The sequence below is a fragment of the Acomys minous genome, assembly GCF_964271855.1.
Source record: "Acomys minous genome assembly, chromosome: 8".
NCBI classification, from domain to species: Eukaryota; Metazoa; Chordata; class Mammalia; order Rodentia; family Muridae; genus Acomys; species Acomys minous.
Window position 1 is genome coordinate 54,214,759 of NC_140489.1, and position 22,782 is coordinate 54,237,540.

The window sequence follows — 22,782 nt, forward strand, 5'->3', positions numbered from 1 at the left end:
TACTGTGTAAGTGTGCCTCCAGGAATAAAATTTTCCGGTCAGATTTTCAATATTAACAATATGATATAGCATTGTTGTATACTTTCTATATAAAAATACTTAAGTAAATTTGGTTCTTTTACGTATTCATTGTTACATTATTATATGCTATGTAAGTAGTTCCATATATGTTATTGTGAAGGAAAATGATTTTGTTTTCATATTGTTGGAGTTGTGTGTTTCTGTTTAGGGGATGAATCATTTAAAAGCCTTTCTATTTATAAGTATCCCACCCTAAAAATTAGACTATTTTTAAATTTTTCATATTTTGATGTTATGTTCTTGGTATAGTTTGTGTTTTAGACATGAACCTTTTGTTAGACGTATTGTGGGGTAGTATGTTCTCCTATTCTTTAGATTGTTTCTCACCTTGTTAGTAGATAACCTAAATAAGGATTATTTTCAATAAAAGATAGTTCTCAATTCTAAATAATAAACTGCACATTTTTTCATGTTCATATTATATTTCAAAGATGCCTCTCTCATGATTGAGTTGATTCATCTTTTAATTGAATCTCAAATTATTCTATCTCAGGCTTAGTATATCAAATGAACCCTAGAATATCACAACATTTAATATAAATAAGAGCTACTTGTGTAAAAATAAAAAGAGGATTTTTTAATAAGAATAATTTTACTTGCCTTCAAGCCCAAGAAATGGCTTTTTGGTTCTCTCAGATGGTGTATACAATAATGCAAGGGCAGCAGTACAACTTTGCTACTTAGGGAACAAGGATGGAAAACAGTATTCATTATTAATGTGCACAGAAAATATTTATGCCCTGGAGTGCTATACCAGAGGTCTTATCATTGTTAAGGGCTATTTTAAATTGCACTTAAGCCCCAGTAAAAGATTTTACATTCTACATCTTTAATTTTGAGATTTTGTGCACACTATACTGAAATATTTAAGAGATATCATTAAATAATAACAGAAGCCATTCCAGGGCTCCTGTGCCAAATGCCATTTAGGAATAGCATATATGAAAAGAAGCATAAAATGAATTTAACTAGAACTGATTTCTAAGTTTCTATTCTAATATTTTTAATTGATACATTAAAATTTACACTGTAATGAGGAAAAATATATGTTTTGATACATATAAGCATTGGCGACGTTCAGATTAGAAAAAAATGTATTTATCTCCCCTGATATAACATTATTCCACAGTGCTTATATTTTATATATGTATGTTTCATTTCTTTATAGTGAATATATAATGGAAAAAGTATCATATGTACACTTTTTTATCTTTAGTCTCACTGATGTTCAGAACATACAAAAGCATACATTTTTCTCATGAAGCTGCAATTTAGTACCTCCTAATCAGATTTTCCAGATACCACCCTTCACTCTTCTCTTCCCAGTCCAGTAGCTATCATTCTACAATCAACCTTTATGGTACCAACATTTTTACAAAGCATATGACTTAGATTATTCAATGTTTGTCTTTCTGTGCCTGGCATATTCCCTTAATAAAATGCTATCCAATTCCACGTACTTGTGCAAATAATAGATTTTGACACATTTATGGCTAAATAGCATTCTACTGAATATATGTAACACTTTGTTTCAACATTTTCTGTAGTTGACAGATACATACTTTTTACCATATAGTCATAGTGCTACAATAAATAGGAAATGCAGCTATATCTTCAATGCACTGATTTCATTTTCATTTGTACATACTAAGCAGTCAGAAAGACTGGGAATGTATGTATGTATGTATGTATGTATGTATGGATGGATGTGTGTGTATGTATGTATGCATGTATGTATGCATGTATGTATGTATATGTGATATGTGATATTTTTGTGTACTGATTTCTTGATGTACAATCTAACATTTCTATTTTTAGCTATTGAGACATATGTTATTACCAAAATGGCTAAGCCAATTCACATTCTCACATACCATTTGAAAAGTATGGTGTAGAATAAGGATTTTTCTTCATATCCTTGTCAAAATGTGTTATCTTTTATATTTTTCACAATTCTAAATGGAATAAAGTGATAACCCTTTGCAGTTTTTTAAATTTTACAAATAATTGCTAAAGATAAATATTATGAACAGCACTTATTGAACATTTTCTTTTGAGAAAAATGTCTTGTAAAATTGCTCATTTTATACGAAGTGTTACAACTTTTTTACCATTGCATTTTCTTGAGCTTTCTAGCTAGCAATCCCTTGTGTATATAATCTTATGTGTACTGTATTTCATTCCTTAATCTGACTTTGCGTTCTGTCATTTTTTCCCTTTATTTCCAGCAACTATTTACTTTTCTGTAACTGTATCTGTCTTTTTTGGTATCATTTTCTAGATTTTAGAGGTATTTTCAAAAAATGTCTTCATGAAACATTTTTCATATATTTTCTTCTGCTGTTTTCATAAGTTCAGTTATTACACTAAGGCTTTAATCTCTTTTGAGTTACCTTTCATATAGGACAAAATCTATTCTTCATGCAACTATCCAACATGTTTACCATCATTTATTGAAAGTTACTGTACTTTCTCTATCATGTGCTCTTAGCTTCCTATATAAAGATGATTTATAATTTATTAATGGAGCCTTTTGGACATTTTGTACATCAGCTCATGCTATGTACAACTAGCTACTATTTAATTTCTACCTTTCTCTCTAGGCTGTTCTTTAATTCTTCCTATAAATATAAATGATCCAGTATTTATCTGAACAACTTTGGTGAAAGTAAGCTTTCTGGTCTTACTAGAAATATTAGAAAAGAACTTCTCATCTTTTTCCATTAATTAAAACATCAGTTGTTACATTTTTATATATGGCCTATATTAGATTGAGGTAAATTCCTTCCAGACTAGTTTCACTATGAGGCACTAATAATGATGCGATGTTGAATTTCATCAAATAATGTAATTATATTATTTGTGCTTCAGTCTGTGTATATACTATCTACAAATTTGTGTAGGAAACGTATGTACACCTTTGGGTTGATTTTCACTAATTAGCTTTATAATTGACTAGTAGGTTTTGTGAGTTACTAATGTACTGAGGAGTTTTGTACCCATCTTCATCAAGGATATTTGTTTTTAACTTGCAGGTTACCAAGAAGAGACTTGATACCCTATGAGCATATACAGGGGGAGGTAATCCCCCTCAGGAACAGTCATAGGGGAGGGGAATAAGGGAAAAATGGGAGGGAGGGAAGAATGGGAGGATACAAGGGATGGGATAACTAATAAGATGTAACAAGAATAAATTAATAAAGGAGAAAAAAGTCAAAAAAATTAAAAAGCAAATCCCCAACCCCCAATTGACCTATTACTACTGCAATATGATTTCTCCTCAATTAGAGTTATGTGGGCCTTCCTATAATAGTGATAATAGCATCATCTCACTGAACTGATGCTTGTATTGTGACAGAATAGTTTTCCTTATTGCCCTTTATTTACTTCTTCTGATCTAAAGGTTTTATGTGTGGCACAATATAATCATCTTTTCCACATCAACTATGTGGTGTGTTTTATCTCATGCTTTTACTTTTAGCCTTGAGTCCTCAGATTGTAAATGATTTTGTTGCATAATATGTACATTTGGATAGTTGTTAGTATCAGTTGTGAGGGAGGCGTGGTGGCAGGAATAGCTCATCCTATGACAGGCAGAACTTGTAGTTTTTTTTTATAAAACATCTTGGCAGTTTAGGGAGTTGAGTGCTAACAAGCAGTATGGCAACAAGGCTATAACACCGAGTAATATGCCAATCACCAAGACCCTCTCCTATAAGCCATGCCTCCCAACCCAAGTTACTAACCTCTCAAAACATAGCCACCTACTCGCGGCCAAGGATTTCAACAGAGGAACTTCTGTCACTTTCAAACCATAACAACAAAAACCAAAATATTATGCTTGCCCTTTAGTCTGTATCATGTTTTGATATTTAAAAACATGTTTTGTATACGTTTGTGCATTCATTAGTGTATACACTTATATCTGCATTCCTGTTTATCAAGGTTAGAGTTCTGGGGTCCTGCAGGCAAGATATTGATTATGGATTCTTATGAAGTCTGGGAACCAAAATTTAGGTCCTTAGGCTCACACAAGATTTTTAATTAATAAGTGAGTGGTATGTCGGCCTTCATTCTGACATTTTGGTGTCCCATTTTTCATCTTTCTATGTTTTCAGTCTTTTAGGTGCTCCGCATTTACAACACTAGAGCTTCCTGGCTTCATTTGTATAAATAGTTTTAAAAGTATTTATGCATCCTAAATAATGAGAACTAAATATCTAAAAAAAATGATAACTGTCTTAAGAATTTTTATTTGTCAGGTGTGATGGGATACATTCTCTCAACGTTTGTTCGTTTGTGCGGCATGCTATCTCTCTTTCATGCATAAGGACAGCTGTTGTCAGCACAGCTATCGGCAGGTTTGTGGTTCTTCCTTTGCTATTGTCAGTACATTTAAAAAGTCTCCTGTGAGTCTCTCTTGCTTTGTAATAATTCCTAAGAGATTTTTGGCACCAAATGGATTGGGAAAACTATGAATTTTCTTTCTTTTATTTTTTTCCTTACTTTTTTGAGTGACCTCTATTCACACTTAAAATTTGCATGCTTGGTTAGAATACGCCTGGAGACATTAGCTGAATTGGATTTGGCTGGTGACATTTGACCTTCATGCACATAAATATTTATATCTGAATTAATGTGGGAAATTTTTACTTATCTCCAAACAAGTATCTAGCATTCTTAGTATTTTCAAGTACTTCTTATTATTGTTTGAGTTTGAGATAGGGATAGTGAAAGTCATATCCTGGTTATTAAGTCAACTGCTAATTTAAATCAAATATAAGTCTCACAGAAACAGATGTCTGAAGGGCCTTATCTGTATAGCAAGCTCATCTGGTTTGTTGTGAAACAGGCTAGAGCCAGGCATGGTCTTGAGTCTCACACATTTGATCTTCTAATTTGGTTTTTTATTTTATTTTATTTTATTTTATTTTATTTTATTTTTTATTATTAATTTATTCTTGTTACATCTCAATGGTTATCCCCTCCCTTGTATCCTCCCATTCTTCCCTCCCTCCCATTTTCCCCTTACTCCCCTCCCCTATGACTGTTCCTGAGGGGGATTACCTCCCCCTCTATATGTTCATAGGGTATCAAGTCTCCTCTTGGTAACCTGCTGTCCTTCTTCTGAGTGCCATCAGGTCTGCCCCTCCAGGGGACATGGTCAAAGGTGAGGCACCAGAGTATGTGAGAAAGTCATATCCCACTCTCCACTCTACTGTGGAGAGTGTTCCGTCCATTGGCTAGATCTGGGTAGGGGTTTAAGGTTTACCGCCTGTATTGTCCTTGGCTGGTGCCTTAGTTTGAGCGGGACCCCTGTGCCCAAATCTGCCTATCATAATGTTCTACTTGTAGGCTTCTAGGACCCTCTGGGTCCTTCTACTTTGCCTTTCTCCCATGATTCTCTCATCTAGAATCCCACTAGAATGTCCTCTCCTCTGTCTCAGTTTCCTGGTAAGTGAAGGCTTTCGTGGGACATGCCCCTTGGGCTAATATGCAGATATAAGTGAGTATATACCATTTGAGTCTTTCTGCTTCTGGGTTAACTCACTCATTATGATCAGCTAGAAATGATCATAATGAGTGAGCTAATTTGTTTTTTTTTTATAATTCTTTTTTTTTTATTAATTTATTCTTGTTACATCTCATTGGTTATCCCAATCCTTTTGTTTTTCTTGTTTGTTTGTTGCTTTGCTGAGAATTCAACTAAATTCAGAGCTTTGTACTTGTTAGGCAAGTGCTCTCCCACTAGGCTATACTCTCATCACTTGTGGTTTATGTTTGTTTGTTTGTTTTGTTTTTAGAAAATTCTCCCTATGCTAACACATGCCTGGATGATTCTATATTTTCAAACAACATCTTTTGAGAATCTGCTAGTTCCGTTTTTCTATTTGACCTATTCTACTATTGGTGTATATTTTTGTGCTCCTATTTTTGATAGTGCACTTGTTACTTCAAGGGTTTCTGTTTAATTTTTAAAGTTAAGTCTCTAAATTAGGACAGTGAATCACTTCTTCCTATTGTCTAATGTCTCACCAGGGTTCCTTAAAATGGAATTTCAAGTGCTCTGATTGGTCACATATATGGATGATTTCTAATGCCTTATTATAACCATTAGGAAAGACCTTGAGACCCTGAAAATAGATGCTTTCAGACACGGGATATTACTTTACAATGAAGAACTGGGTATGTATTTTAGTCTTTTAAATGAAAATTTAAGACTGTTCTTTCCAAAATTCTTAACAGTTTGTTTATTTCATCCAAGACTGTGGACACTTCCAGTATTTCAGTGCTGTATGACACGCAAGTCCAAAATCTACAGCAGCCCAAAACTGGTGTTCTCCCATTCTTCCAATGAGAAAGAATGCACTGAACTCAGATTGATATCTAATCCACACTTAGTATTGTATCCAGAGTAAACTGGAGCAAGGCATTAAAATATTTCCTATCTGTGGATGCCCAAAGAGCAAGTTATATAATTTTTAGACTCACCAACATAGGAAAGATGTTTTCTTCAGGGCTGTCAAATACAAATAGCCAAAACACTAAGAATGTAACACTTATATAATTCCTGATTGTGTCATGTTCTTCTTGCTATAGGTAATTTATTGTTTTTATGTGTAATAATATAAATGTATAAATAAAAACTTTTTAAAAAGAAAAAAGAAAAAGAGACTATAAATTTGAAAGATAGTGAGGAGATTAAAGATAGAAACATTTGGATGAGAAATAAGGAAGAGAGAAACATTAATTTCATCAAAATGTTTAAGAACATATATTTAAAAAAATCACCACCTTGTCCTTGGGAACCATAGAATTCCGTTGGTATCAGAACCTCATTGTAAAAGGCTCAGTCCTCATTTTCAAGTAAGAGGTTGGTAACCACCTTCCTTTACTTTGCTCTTTTACTGCTGTGCTGCCTAGGATGAGAGATGGATAGATTGGGAAAAGACTGTGATGCAGCTTGAAATTACATCCTGCCTAAACCAACATAGCACCAGACGACTTCTGTGTGTATCTTTCCCATGAAGTTGTAACTGTGGCTCAGACTGCTGTAAACAGCCACACACAATGCTGGCTGAGCTACTTAGAACTGAAAATCTTCCCTTGGCCCTAGAGAAGACCCAGAGGCTCTGTTCATGGGCACAACCTGGAGCCAGGGCCATTAGGATCTTCCCTATTTTAAGTTTGCTTAGCCTGAACCAAGTAGCAGTACGGTGTCACCTTATGTACCTTCCCTGGCGTTTGGGAAGTCTTATTATTAATTGTGCTCCTTGATTGGGAGAAGGATTAATATCCTGATTTTTTAGGCTGCTGTTATGTTGTTTATATATCGGTTTCATAAGAATAATGAAGTGAAGAGTCTCCAGGGGCTCTACTTATGCATTAGGTGGGATGTTACATGCTGAAACAGGAGAACAGCTTTATGCATGTTGTACAGAGGTCTGGAGGAACAGCCTAAATCACGTGTTTTCTGGCAGGGCCTAATTTTATCTCTCCTATGGTTCTCACTGTACAAAGAATCCCCAAGAGAAAGTCACATGTTTACTCTTTTCCTAGCTCTCCATGCTGCATTCTCTGCTGTGGAGGAAGTGGGATGTGTATAACCCTTTCCTTCCTGTCATCATGAATGTTGTATGGTGAGTAAATAGCTTATTAAGTTATTTTCTCAGTTGGTGAGTTGATTGATTATTGGGAATCTTATTCCACCACCTTCTTGATCACGATCTAGTAACAGTAATTTTATTAATATTTTACAAGGGAAGAATGCTATTTAGAAATATTTTACATGGATTTTATAGTAACATTAAATAAATACATAATGAAGAAATCTATAGACATTTTATAACTCCTTTCTGCCTCGTTGTCAAATTAAGAAGATGGTTTTCTTGGTAATAGTATGCCATTTAATAATCTATTGTATAATTCTATTTGATAAAACTGATGCTTTATAATGAGCCGACTTTTAAAATCACTTTCCCTAGTTAATCTAGGTGCCCACATTATCCTCCCTGCTAATCATGAAATTTAATTAAAGATTAAGATTATATGGGTGAATTAAAGAAAGGTACAGTTGAAAAAGCAGTAAGTGAGGCTATTAGTACTATTTATGACAAGAACAGCATGTCTGTCTGGACCAGGAGATTCTTTGCCTGTTCCTCTCTACATTATCAAAGCTGGGAATATGAGTACACAGCATGCTTTAGCAATGCCTGCTGGTTAGGAATCGAATGAGCTGGTACCAGGGGAGTTCAATAGAAAGAAAGGCCTCAACTGTAATGGCAGAGCAATATTTTCATAGGACATTTAGATCAACATGAAGAGAGCCTGACCATTGTCAAGGAACCTCTACAGAAGTAGCGTTAGTTAGTTCAATTGCTTCAGCAAAATTTTTACAGCTGTTCTTATAAAGGTGAATGATGGATTTACTTATTTTTCTGATACTGCATTCCTTCATTTCAGGATATGCATACTATGTGATACAATAAAAAATGCAAATATTAAAAAGTATAGGCCACAATTACCGGACAAAATGGATGACATGTCACAAGGACTGGCAGTAAGTATAACAGGTGACTAAGGAGAGAACATCATAGTGTAACATACATGCAAAGAGAAATACAGATCATAGCATACATAATACTAAGCTATTTTGAATGTCATGAGTCAGATACACATAGTGTAATGCCAAAACTTATATTAGAAAACACATATTCATAAAAATCTCCCTTTTTTCCAAAATGGCTGTCATTGCCATCAAAAGTATGTTTATTACAAACATTAGTCTATTACATATTACACATATTAAATTTATTCACATAGGTTTCCACACAAAAGGCTGTGTTTTTGTTTAAGACATGAAAGAAAGAAGAGAGCTGAATTTGGCAGAACAAGTTATCTGAGATAATTGAAATTATGGAACTGTTTGACATTCTGACTAATTTATGAAATTAAAACTCTGTCAAATAGCATTTAGAAAACTCATTGCGGCCTCCAAGAATATTCAAAAGGTACAAATGATATTCAACATTGGCACACAGAAATACAGAGGCAAAACAGAACATATAAACAACAAAAACTATTTTATCTTAGCTTGGCTCCCCTAAAAAGATTAAGAGGATACAATATATAGAAGACTTACTCTCTTTCACATTACAAATTATTTCTATACACGTACATAGTAGAAATAAACAAAAAATAGTCCCACACTTTCATGGCAACCACCTTTTTTAATATTATCTGGAGAGGTCATCACCATCTACTCAGTTCAAAGCATGTTAATTCTCCTTTCTTTACAAAGATGTTGAAAATTTATATGTGTAAAGCAGTCATTATTTAAAGACATTCTTCAAAGCAACATTTCATTCCTTAAAAATCATTTAACTTAATTCATTATATTATCTTCATTACTTCAATCCCACATCCCCATTGGATTTCTGTGAGATTCCATGAAGAGGAACGGGGAGAGACATAAAACATCCTGCACAACGGCCACCAGTGATGTAGCTCTTTTCTTCATGTTCTACCTTAGGGCTCCATATTTAGAACTCTCAGTGAAAATATTAAAAACAGCTCAAATGGTTCTATATATGTCACAAGCACTGTGCTTGAACAATGCATAGAAAAATAACCTTTTCTCTGGGATTTTTTTCACAGAACTTTTCTACCAAGAAATTCCTTGAGTATGAGTATTGATGAGGATCACACAGTAGCCAAAATGAAGGCAAACTGCATCCCATTCTGTCAAATAAAGATTTTCTAGCAGTCTGCAATGGTAATAAATAACACATTATACAAGATCAATATACATACTTAGTATAATTTTCAAAAATATATTATCTCATTAGTGTTTCACTGATGACAACTATACATCTGCTTAATTCCCTTTCAAATATTTGCCTGCTTCAAATGTCAAAAGTAAAAAAAAAAATACAAAACAATCATTTGGTTTATATTCTTTGCAAGAGATATTTGAATTTTTGAAAAAAAGTACATATAGTGTAATATGTATTCACTGGTTTCACATATACTTGCAATAGATATTAACACAAGCACTTGAAAAAATACTGCATTTGCAACAAAGAGTAAATTTTTTGATAAGAGTATTCACACAGCACAAATTTTTCTTAACATTATACCAACATTTAGCTTTCCCTAGTTTGCTTTGCAAGTTTCAGTTTTGTATACCATTATTTTTTTTTTTCAAATACACAGTTGCAAAGTTGATTATTTTCTTTTGAGGTAGAGATTCATTTTTCTTAGGTTGTTCTTTAACTCACTAAGTAACTGAGGATGTCCTTCAACTTTAACTCTCAATCTTCCTTCCTGGATCTCCCAAGCACTTAGACTGCACAGCTTTTAAAAAAGACAGAAGCATGGGAGAATGGGGAAATAGAAGGATCCAGAGGGTCCGAGAAACCTACAAGAACATTATGACGGGAGGATCTGGGCCCAGGGGTCCTGCTCAAACTGTGGCACCGGCCAAGGACAATACGTGCAGTAAACTTTGAACCCTCATACAGATCTAGCCAATGGACAGGACATTCTTCACCATGAGTGGAGAGTGGAGACTGACTTTCACATGAACCCTGGTGCCCCATATTTGACCATGTCCCCTGGATGGGGAGGCCTGGTGGCACTCAGAGGAAGGATAGCAGGTTACCAAGAAGATTTCATACCCTATGAGCATGTACAGGCAGAAGAGGTTCTCCTCTACACAGTCATATGGGAGGGGAGTAAGGGGAAAATGGGAGGGAGGGAGGAAGGAATGGGAGGATACAAGGGGTGAGATAATAATTGAGATGTAATATGCATAAATTTAAAAATATATATAAAAAAGAATAAGACAAGACAGTTGTTCCTACTATAATAAATGAAAATATTCCCCTCCTTCTTCTTGTGTGCACCTCTCCTATGCATACCAGTTACTTTTCTCCACAGATTGCCTAAGTTCCACAAAGATTCAGTCCATATAATTGAGACTATCCAATTTACTACTCCACTTTAATTTATGATTCATGTCTCTTTTTTTTTTTCTATGCCTCTGCTCAGATCACGCTGAAAGGTTATAATGCTAGTATGAGTAAATTTTTTCCTGTGTTCTTTCCCAGGACTCCTTCTAAGTCCTGGTATCATCATAGGAGCAGGACACTTCAGGGGATGGTCTGATTGACTCAACTGCTGACCATGGGTATCGAACTACACCAACTTGATGGTGATTGCTATAGCTCTTATCAAGATTTCAGGGCTTTGGTGGAATGAGAATCAGAATTCCTCAAAGTGCTTTTAGGGAGTTGAACTTTGCAATCCTCTAATTGAAAAACCAATTGCTTTCTACTCCTCCATCACTCAGTTCCCCAGAGATTTTTGCTTGGGCTTCTTTCTTGAACCACAATATTTTTGGGTAGAGAGGGAGAAACTGACAAAATTACTGCAGCCTATTAACTTTCCCAGGAGATTGTGAGCATAAAATAGTACTCTTGCATTCTAGCCCTGTTACTCAGGGACAGCACACTGCTATTTTGCCACTCCATTTCTGTGCCTTGATGTTGCTTTGGTCCTTCTTAGGAAAACACTAGTTAAACAAACAAACAAACAAACCCAAACTGACAGACTCTACAGGAATCTATACATAAGCTTTAAAAATGTCCAAAAAGAGGAAGAAAAAAATAACCATCTATTAGTAATTACTTACTCTATAAATAACCTTTCTTAATACAGGAGGTCATTTTGAGGATGAAATTGCAAAAGAATAACATGGCCAAATATTCTGTCTATTATCAATGACTGGGAACGATTTCATTACACTTATTAATGGATTACTTCACAATGCAAGTATAGTTTTAATTTTTCTCAGATAACTCTCAAGTCAAAGACACCCAAAATGTTACTTTTAATGGCTTTTAATGACATTCTGCTATCATCTTAGGTTAGTGCTTTCTGAGCCATCATCACAGAAATTTCTTCCTACAGCACATGGGAACAAATTTAGATAACCACACCAAACTATGTGCAGAGAGTGAGAGATCTTGGAACACCCAGGCCTACATGGAATATCTCCATTAAATTATTCTCCGTGGGCCTCTGGGAATCTTGAGGAAAAAGAGACAGAAAGAGTTTAAGAGCCAAAATGTACGGAAGACATCAAGAATCCTCTGTCTACATTATCCAATGTCATATGAACTAACAGAGACTGAGGCAGCATGCACAGTCTCTTCTTGAGTTTTCATCAGGTACTCTGTGTGTGAATGCATATGGATATGTATATATGTATATATATATAATGACTTCTAGTCTAGTGTCTATAATATATTCCTGAGTTTGTAAATGAATGAGTCTCTGATTCTTGTGCATTATCTTGGGCTGTTTTCTTTCTGTTTGTTGGTTTTGTCCAAGTCCAGTATGTTAGCTTTTATTTTATTATATTATATTTTATTAATATCCACTAGAAGCCTGTGTTTTCTAATAAGAGCTAGAAAAAAAATGAATTGGATAGGAGGAGAGGTGCAGGAGGTTCTGGGAGGGGTAGAAGGCATGGAAAGCATAATGAAGATATATTATGTGAGAAAAAAATTTCAATAAAAGAAAAAAAAGAAGTTCTACTGGTTTAATGAAATGACATTAATAGTTTTTCTTCTAACATTCATGGCTTCATGAACCATGCACTGCTTTCATCTTGATAAATGACAAAACCAAACATATAGTAAAGACTTGTTTTAAAATAAAATTCTTTATGATTTACTATCAAAATTTTTACTTTAATATGCTATAGCAAATTTGGCCATGCATAAATTTTGGCATATATGTTCATATATACAGTAGATAATCATTAATGCATACATTGTATACATTGAACTAGTGGTACACATGAATATATGTATGCATATGTATATCAAGATGTCTTTCTCCCTGATTTCGTAAGTATGTTTCCTTGTTGCAAGCTATATATAAATTATATAAGTTGACATTTCCAAAGGAAAAGTATCCCTTTTCCAGAATTATATATTAGAAAGTACTGCCAAACAACACTGCTAATTGTCCAGAGACATATAGGTTTTCAGAATAACGGAGCACAACTATTTATGATTTTTATCAAATGCATAAGAATAATCAAAAGTATAGCTAGTGATATTGTACATAACTCTTTTTCTCTGTTGTGAGTGAGAAGAATTTATTCCTAGGGACCTCTTCTAGACATTGTGACTTTTTAAAGAAAGGACGTTATCTAATTTATCAGCTCATCTGTCTTGAGATCACTTGCCTTACAAGCTAGATATATTATTGTATTTTCATTACAGTACATTCTAAGCACAAATAAAAGTTGCAATTTCACACTTTAAAAAACATCTTTCTTTACTGGATTAGAATGATTTTTGTGCTGTATGCTGTGTGGATGAATCATTACTTTCATCTAGAATCATTACTTTTATATGAGCTCCAAAGATTTTCATCCACATTTCCCAGATCTTTTTCTCTCCATCCCATTTATTCACCCATTAGCCTTTAATGCTCCCTTGGCTACTTTTAACCCTATTTAAAGTCATGAAGACTCTTTGACTTCACATCACCTGACAGGTGTTCTGTCTCCAAAGAAAACAGCTGCTCAAAATGTCCAGACCTGAGGATTATTTGAATCCTACATGCTGCTCTGTGTTATATTTTTAAAGAAAATAATGAATGTTCTATGTCATTATCTACATCTAAAGCATAGAGAAATAATAAAATATAGCAATGAACATTTATTTACCACCAACATCTGTTCTGGCTCAGAAAGATAGTAGCCCATTTATTTAACAATTACCGCCTAGTTTCTGTTCTTCCTCATTGGGACATTTGAGAAGTGAAGTTAGCATAAACTTTGTTTCCTAAATCTTTATATAAATTGATTACCTCTCCATATATATTTATGATATACCTATATGTTTTTGTATACACACACACACACATACAAACACACACTTAGATATAATGTTGTGTTTTAATGATTCTTCTTTGTGTAATTTAAACATATATTTCCAAAAGACACTGGAGATAAACATTCAGATATCAGTCCTTTAATATAATTAAAATGGTTAACTAATAATTAGATGAAAATTTAGAGAATAAAACTATCAAATGCTAAGGTGAAATCCTAATGTATGTTCAGTGTGATACATAATTACCTTACAGAATATATTGACTATCTATAAGAACATATAAAAGTTAAAGCATTACATGTATAATATTATATATAATTTTATATAGACTCAAAAGTAAATATAGATATCATTATATACGGTAGTTTGAATCCTTCAGTTTGTTTATTTGTAGCCTCTTCCTTCCTCTCTTCCTGGTCCTACTCTCTCTCCCTCTTCTTCTTATTCCTTCTCCCCTACTCCTCAGAAAAGGGGATAACCCCCACTAATCCACCTGAGCACATCAAGTTGCCTCAGAATTGAGCACATCCTCTTCCCCTGTGACCTGGCAAGGCAGCCCCTCTATAGAGAAGTGATCAAAAAGCAACACCATGTCGAGATGGCCCCTACTCCCCTTACTAGAGTCCCCACTTGATGCCCTAGCTGCCCATAGGCTACATCTGCATATGCGGTGTACGTCCAGTCCATGCATGGTCCTTGGTGTGTGCTTCATTCTTGGTTAGTTGGCTCTGCTTGTCTTCTGGTGGGACTCCTGTACTTCCCTTCTATTCCTCTTCCCACTCTTACAAAAGTCTTCCTGAAGCCTTCCCAGTTTTTGACTGTCTCTGCATCTGTTTTGATCTGCTGCTGGGTGGAACATCCCAGAGGATAGCTGTACTAGGCTCGTGTTTGCAAGCCTAGCAGAGTATCATAATTAGTGTTGGCAGTTAGCTATCTCTCATGGGGTGCATTTCAGGTCGGGCCCGGAATTGGTTCAACATTCCTTCCATCTCTGCTCTGTTTTTAATCTGCACATCTTATAGGCAGGATAAATTTGGGTCAAAGTTTCTGTGGGTGGGTTGGTATTCTTCTCCCTCCCCCAGGAGTTCTGTTTGTTAAAGGGTGTCCTGTTCAGTCTCCATGATGCCTGCTACTAGGATTCTTAGCTAGAGTCACCCCCATATTTTCCTAAGCCCACACCCTGTCGTAGATCTTCAGTTTGTCTGGGAAATGCCCCTGCCCATGATATCTCCTCTCTACAAGCCCTCTTTCCTCCCACCCTTGCTCTCCCCACATCTGGTCTGTACCCTCATTTCTTTCCAAGCCACCTCTCCGACCTTCTTCCATCTCTTCACCCACTTCCATTATCTATTCAATGCCTGCTTCTGAGTTAGATTTAAACATCCTATACTACGTACTCTGCGTTAAATATTTTCTTTGGCTCTGCACATTGTAGTATGTTTATCCTGTACTATATGACTAAAATCTGCTAGAGGTGAGCATATGCCATGCATGGTTTTTAGGTTTGTTTTACTTCAGTCAGGACTATCTTTCTTAGTTCCATCCATTTGGCTGCAAATTTCAGGATATTTGCTTTTTATAGCTCAGTAGTATTCCATTGTGTAAAACTAGATGAGAACGTGGGGATTAGCCTTGATCTCATTGGCAGAAGAGACAACTTTCTGAATGGAAGATCAACAGCTCAGGCTCCACGATCAACAATAAACAAAGCAGACCTCATGAAACAGAAAAGCTTCTTCAAAGCAAAGTATACTGTAAATAGAAAAAAATAGCAGCCTACAGACTAGGAAAGGTCTTCACCCACCCTACATCCTACCAATGGTTACTATTCAAAATATACAAAGAACTCAAGAAAATAAACACCACAAAACCAAATGACCCAATTTAAAAGTGGGATACAGAGCTAAAGAGAGAATTCTCAAGAGAAGAATAATTAATGGCTTGGAAATACTTGAAGAAATGCTCAACATGCCTAGTCATCAGGGAAATGCAAAACAAAAGGACTCTGAGATTTAATCTTACACTTGTCAGAATGGCTATGGTTAAAAAAAAAAAGCCCTCATGTGACAGCACATGCTAGAGAAGATGTGGAGAAAGGGGTGGGAGTGCAAACTTATACAACCACTTTGAAAACCAATCTGGTGCATTCTCAGAAAACTTGGGAAAGTTCTACCCCAAGACCCTGGGCATTTAACCAAAAGGTTCTGCACCATACAACAAGGATATTTTCTCAACTGTGTTCATAGCAGCTTTATTTTTAATAGTCAGAAACTGGAAACAACCCACATTTTTCTCAACTGAAGAATGAATAAAGTAACTGTAGTACATTTACACAATAGTTTGTTTTTAATATATGAATTATCAAAGTAAATGATACAGTGATGGCAAATATTTGGAATAACCAATGTCTATGAGTAAACATAAACATCAATTACAAAGTCATAGCTACTTTTTAAAAATATATTTCAGTTTCTCAGCAACTTATTATGCAATAACATACCAAACTGAGACCTAAATACAATGAGTGTCCCAGAATGCGAAAATCAATCACTGTATATTTCTTTGGGAGTGTGGGCACCTAATAATTGCCCTTTTTTTTAGTTGATAATTTATGCTCATCACATATTGGCAACACTAATAGAACTTGGTGAGTATATCCTTACATACAAGCATACACACACACACACACACACATATATATGTACTTACATAATACATACATTCATAAATCATATCATGACATTGGAAGGAAAATGTGATGGTTGAGTTCTGACAAGGTTTGGAGGGTGGATATGATCAAGATACACTCTGTGAAATTTTTAGAGACTACATTAAATGTAAATATTTTAATATAAAGATAAGTATATCTGCACTGATAACTTAGCTCAGTATGTGAATTTGTTCTGTTTGCTTTGCTTTGGTTTCGTTTGGTTTTTGGTTTTACAAGACAGGGTTTCTCTGTGTAGCCTTGGCTGTCCTGGACTAGTATTTTAGACCAGGCTGGCCTTGAACTCACAGGGTTCCACAAGCCTCTGCATCCGGAGTGCTGGGACAAAAGGCATGCACCAACACCTCCCAGAACTATGTGAACTTGGAAACAAGTGTGGACTATGTAATGATGAAATCTTGCAAGAAACATGGGCTTTGTTAGGTACTTTTGCCATGCACAATAGGTATGACATTGATTTTAAAGCAAAACTCAAGTTCAAGTTCCAGATTCCAAATTAAAAAATACTGATACAACCTTATACTATTCTATTGCACAGTTAATAATTAAAAATAAAGACTAGCAATAGTTCAGTTTTCATAAACTTCCTTCAGAATTAGAGTGCTCTTGCTCAATATAAGATATATTCATAGCAATATTTAATATTAAAATAGTATTCAAACATGACTACTAAAGATCCTGGATATGATAGATAATGCCTATGAACCCAGAGTTTAAGAAAATAAGGCAAGTTTGAGGTCATTCGTGGATAATAGGTAAAGTCTAGGCTATTTATATGGAGTATGACTTTTTCTCACATACATATATATTAATATATGTCCATAAACAAGTAAAATGTTTTAATTACAATGTTGACTATTTTTAAGTGAAATCTCCACAGCAGTCAGAGCAATATATCCAGTTGTAAAAATGATTGGGAAAATTATTTTCTCTAATTTACAAATTTTGCAGATGTGCTAGCTAACTGGATGAATAAGATCATTTCAAGATACCAAGTGAAAGGGGTGAATGACTATGTTCCTCTGAATATTTTCAGAGAGCACACGCATATATATTACTGCTGACACTGTACACCAACCTCTGCAGAGGATCTCAGATGTCAGGTAAAAACAAGCATTGGAATCCAGCAAGGCAGTGCTCATCTGAAGCACCAGTAATCTACCCCCGAGGATATTTGGTGATAATAATAGATTATGAATGACATAATCAATACTAACTGAACTCTAAATGTTATGTCACTATTCAATGCCAAAAACGAGAGAACCAACAAGATGAAGGGATGTTTCTGCAGTCAGCAAGTGTACATACTACTCTTGCAGAAGACTAAAGTTTTGTACTCAACTCAGAACATCCTGTAATTCCATCTTTAGGTGATTTGACACCATCTTCTGAACTCTGCAGGCATCTGCACCCAAATTCAGTAGATGAGAACAAAAACAGTGACCCACAAGTGGACAAAATGCAGAGAGTGAGAGACCTTGGAACACTCAGTCCTAAATGAGCTGTCTCCAAATGCCCCTGTCCATTCTCCCCTCTCCCCACTTTGGGCTCAGCAAGGTATGCAGAAGAGGAAGAAAGATTGTCAGAGTTTAGGGGCTGGAAAACACCAAGGAAACAAAGCTTTCTAGATACAGTAGGACTGATGAGTTATAAATTTCTAAGAAACAGAAAGCATGCTCAGGACCTGAACAGGTCTAAGCCAGATAGAGTCCCATTGCTTAGAGGCGAGATGGATACAAGCCCCCATCTGTAAGTCAGAAGAGATCGCCAAATTAAAACCACTCACAAAGGAAAACTTGGTGTTCTCAAGTGATACTATACATTCCATACTAAAGGGAAGGCTCTCTGATCAGCAGTAGATGCTGAACATAAAAAAACCTCAACATACCTATGGGTTATTTTTTTATTGTCTCACACTGCTATATCAGTCCTTTTTCCTTTTCTTCTTTTTAAATCACATGTCTTCTGTTTATCTGTTATGGTTTTTGATTTATGTATTAAAGGGATTTCTGTGTATGTAATATGAGGTTTTTATTAATTAATTAATTAATTTTTGGGTGTGTGTGCATGATTTTTGTTTTGGTCTTTATTTTTTATTTTCTTTTTTATTGGATGCCTACTTATTTTCTATTTAGAGATTTTAAGAAAGTATGTGGATTTGGGTGAGTAGGAAGGTTGGGTGGATCTGGAAGGAGTTGTGGGAAGGGAAACATATTCAGAATACATTATATAAAAAATGTATATTTTTAATTTTAAAAATATATAAAAGAAAAATACCCAATATAAATTAGATATAGATCATAATATAAGAGTGAAAACCGTAATTAGTCTATCTGAAGCACTTTCATTTTCATGAGCATGGTAAAAAGAAAGGCCTTAAAATAAATATAAAAACTCATCAGGAAGAGTTTAACATGGAACACTGATACAGCATGATTCTGTGAATGAGTAAATGTAGGCATAATATTATTATGTAATTTAAATGCTGATTTCTATATCCCCCAAGTCTCGTTGCAATAGTTATTTTGAGAATCTCCTGTCTTAATGTTGTATAAAACCTGCTCACAAATTATCCCCTGATATGTTAATCAAGGAGCTTACATCCAATTGCTGAGTAGGGGAGAAAATAGGGATGGACTTCCTGCCAGTCAGGGGAGGAGGAGTTAGAGAAGAAAATATGGGATTCAAACACAAGTGATGCCCAAGTGACATCTGGAGAAGAATTGGATCAGGAAAGATACAAAGTGCAATTATCTCTGGGTGCACCCTGAGAAGAAACCAGATTAACTTAGAGGGTTAAGAATAGAGGAATACATAGCAGCCTTATTCATAATAGCTAGAACATGGAAACAGCCTAACTGTCCCACAGTAGAAGAATGGATAAAGAAACTGTGGTACATTTACACTACGGAATACTACTCAGCTATTAAAAACAAGGAATTCCCGAAATTTGTGGACAAATGGATTGAACTAGAAATGATCATAATGAGTGAGTTAACCCAGAAGCAGAACAACTCAAATGGTATATACTCACTTATATCTGGACACTAGCCCAAGGGATATGTCCCATGAAAGTCTTCACTTACTAGGAAAGTGGGAGAGAAGGGAGGACATCCTATTGGTACTTTAGGTGAGAGAAGCATGGGAGAATGGGGCAATAGAAGGTTCCAGAGTGTCCTAGAAACCTACAAGAAGAACATTATAATGGGCAGATCTGGGCCCAATGGTCCTGCTCAAACTATGGCACCAGCCAAGGACAATACGTGTAGTAAACTTCAAACCCCTACACAGATCTAGCCAATGGACATGACATTCTCCACAACTGAGTGGAGAGTGGGGCCTGACTTTCAGATGAACTCTGATGCCTCATATTTGACCACGTCCCCTGAATGGGGAGGCCTGGTGGCACTCAGAGGAAGGATAGCAGGCTACCAAGAAGAGACTTGATACCCTATGAGCATATACACAGGGAGGAGGTCCCCTCAGTCACAGTCATAGGGGAGGAGATAAGGGGAAAATGGGAGGAGGGAGGGAGGAACGGGAGGATACAAGGGATGGAATAACAATTGAGATGTAATATGAATAAATTAATAAAAATATATTTAAAAAAGAATAGAGCAATACCTTCTCAGTTACTGAGTTGTGAAGCTTATTATTAAACAAATATAGAAGACTCTCAATTATTTTAATGCCACCCTGTGTAAGAGAGAAACTAAGCAACAAACACATTTATATAACTATAGCAGAAGAGGTTGTTACCTGGGCTGACTGTACTTTTTTTCCTCTGAAACAGAAGGAGCAACATATTGATATAGTAGTAGAAATTCCTTCTGAATATTTGTTGGGCATTAGGGTCTGAGGAATTCATCAACACTAAGCATATATTAAAGTGCCACAGAGCAGCCTGTTACTATAAGCTCATTTGCAAATACTAGTAAGTTAAAAAAGAAACTAAAATCATAGATTTGATGCCAAAAATTCTTTACTTTGGAATTTACTTGTATATTATGTCCGCCAGCCCCTTGAACCAGTAGAGATGGTGAAAAATGGAATGTCATTTTGAAGACTTAATTGCAGTATTGTTGGTATGGTAATGTATTGTGGGTCAGGAACAAAATCTTCTGGAATAGCCCAGTCCTACGAAAGTTCTGAATAGAGGAACAGGCACAGATCTGCTCCTCATCCAGGAGTCATTTTGAGCAAAGGTGAAGTGCTCCTTCCATTACTGCATCTAATGTTCCTCCAGTGGAAACTCTGTTTCTCATTACTGAAGCTCTGACTCTGCTATTCCAAGAATCTTGGCTTGAGAGGGAAGACAATTTCTACCTCGGGACACAGCAATGATTTCATTAAAGTGGAAAATGAAAGTGCCTCCTGGCCACTTTCAGCACCTCATGCTAGTGAACCAGCATGCGCACAAAGGCCTAATTATCCTCATCATTAGGGGAAAGTGAATTAACAGTACAGCATGGACTTAAATGGTTTATTTCTAGAATGGAGTCAAGCGCTTGCAACACCTCTGTTATGTTCTATGATGGGCCGATATAAAACTGCAGCAATCCAATACAGATAAGAATAACCACATGACAAAAGGCTGGGAAGAAAATCCACATTTAACTGAAAATTAAGCTCTGGGCAACTACCTAATCAGTAGCCCAACAGTATCTTAAATATTGGCATGGGCATCATTTTGCTCCCCATGCAAATTCATGTCTAACTTAATAATATTCAGAAATAGGTTTGGGGGAAGATAATTAACATTTAGAAATAAAGGTGAATGCGCTCATAGTAAGATTAAGGAAGAGAGATCTCAAATGTGATGGAAAGGACAACCTTTTTTATTTTCTTCACATTATCTTTGTCTCTCTTTCCAACTGCTGCTGCTGCTGTCCAATACACCAATACCAAATGGAGTAGCAGTGGCCTTCTTGTAGGGTGTGACACATATCTCTAGATTCCCCAGGGACCCATAGCCCTTCTGAGGCTCAGGATAACTTACCAGTACTGCAATTGCAAACTACTAGATGGAGATGAGTTCTGATTTCTCAGCGCTAGGCCTAAATCTCCACTCATATGCCCTTTCTTCCTAAATACACATAGTAGCTCTGCTTTCCCAATCAAATGCTGAATGATGTAGAGCAGCTGCGTTTCTTAGTAAAAAAAAAAAGTATATTAGAAATAAACCTTCAGAAGAATATATATAAAGTAAAATTACAAAAATAAAAAGCCAAAGATAATAAGAAAAATTATGTTAGAAAAATGTTAATAAAATTGTTTGTAATCCCGGTGTTGGAGAGAGAGAGGCAAATTCATGGCCTTTACCATCCAGCCAACCTTGCTTACATGAGTCCCAAATTATTGAGATTCCATTTCAAAAATCAAAGTGAAAAGAGAACCGCACCAGCAAAACAACACCTGAGGGTGCACTCTGACATCTATGTACATGTACTCACAATTAATAAATGGGACCTCAAGAAACTGAAAATGTTCTGTAAGGCAAAGGATACTGTGAATAGAACAAAGCAACAGCCTACAGACTTGAAAAAGATCTTCACCAACCATACATCCAACAAAGAGCTAATAGCCAAAATATATAAAAAATACTCAAGAAATTAAAAACCACCAACCTAAGTAATCCAATTAAAATGGGGTACAGAGCTAATAAGAGAATTCTCAAGAGAAGAATATCAAGTGGCTGAGAAACACTTAAAGAAATCATCAACTTACTTAGTCACCAGGGAAATGCAAATCATAACAATTTTGGAGATTCCTTCTTTCACTGGTCAGAATGGCAAAGATCAGGATTGAGCTAGAAATGATCATAATGAGTGAGTTAACCCAGAAGCACAAAGACTCAAAAGGTATATACTCACTTGTATCTGCATACTAGCCCAAGGGGCATGTTCCATGAAAGCCTTCACTTACCAGAAAAGTAGGAGAGAGGGGAGGACATCCTAATGGGTCTCTAGATGAGAGAAGCATGGGAGAACAGCAAAGTAGAAGGATCCAGAGGGTCCTAGAAACCTACAAGTAGAACATTATGATAGGCAGATTTGG

The 22,782-nt window shown here is 35.6% G+C and overlaps 1 protein-coding gene and 1 long non-coding RNA gene across 5 annotated transcripts in view; one reads left to right on the forward strand and one right to left on the reverse strand.

The window, feature by feature from the left end:
* LRFN5 (leucine rich repeat and fibronectin type III domain containing 5) overlaps nucleotides 1-22,782 on the reverse strand; it is a 270,278-nt gene that overhangs the window by 71,683 nt on the left and 175,813 nt on the right. The window lies entirely within an intron of this gene.
* Nucleotides 6,990-10,066, forward strand: LOC311603364. Its single transcript, XR_014781071.1, has 4 exons — nucleotides 6,990-7,095; nucleotides 7,603-7,721; nucleotides 8,545-8,641; nucleotides 9,739-10,066. It is a non-coding gene; the product is annotated as an uncharacterized lncRNA (long non-coding RNA).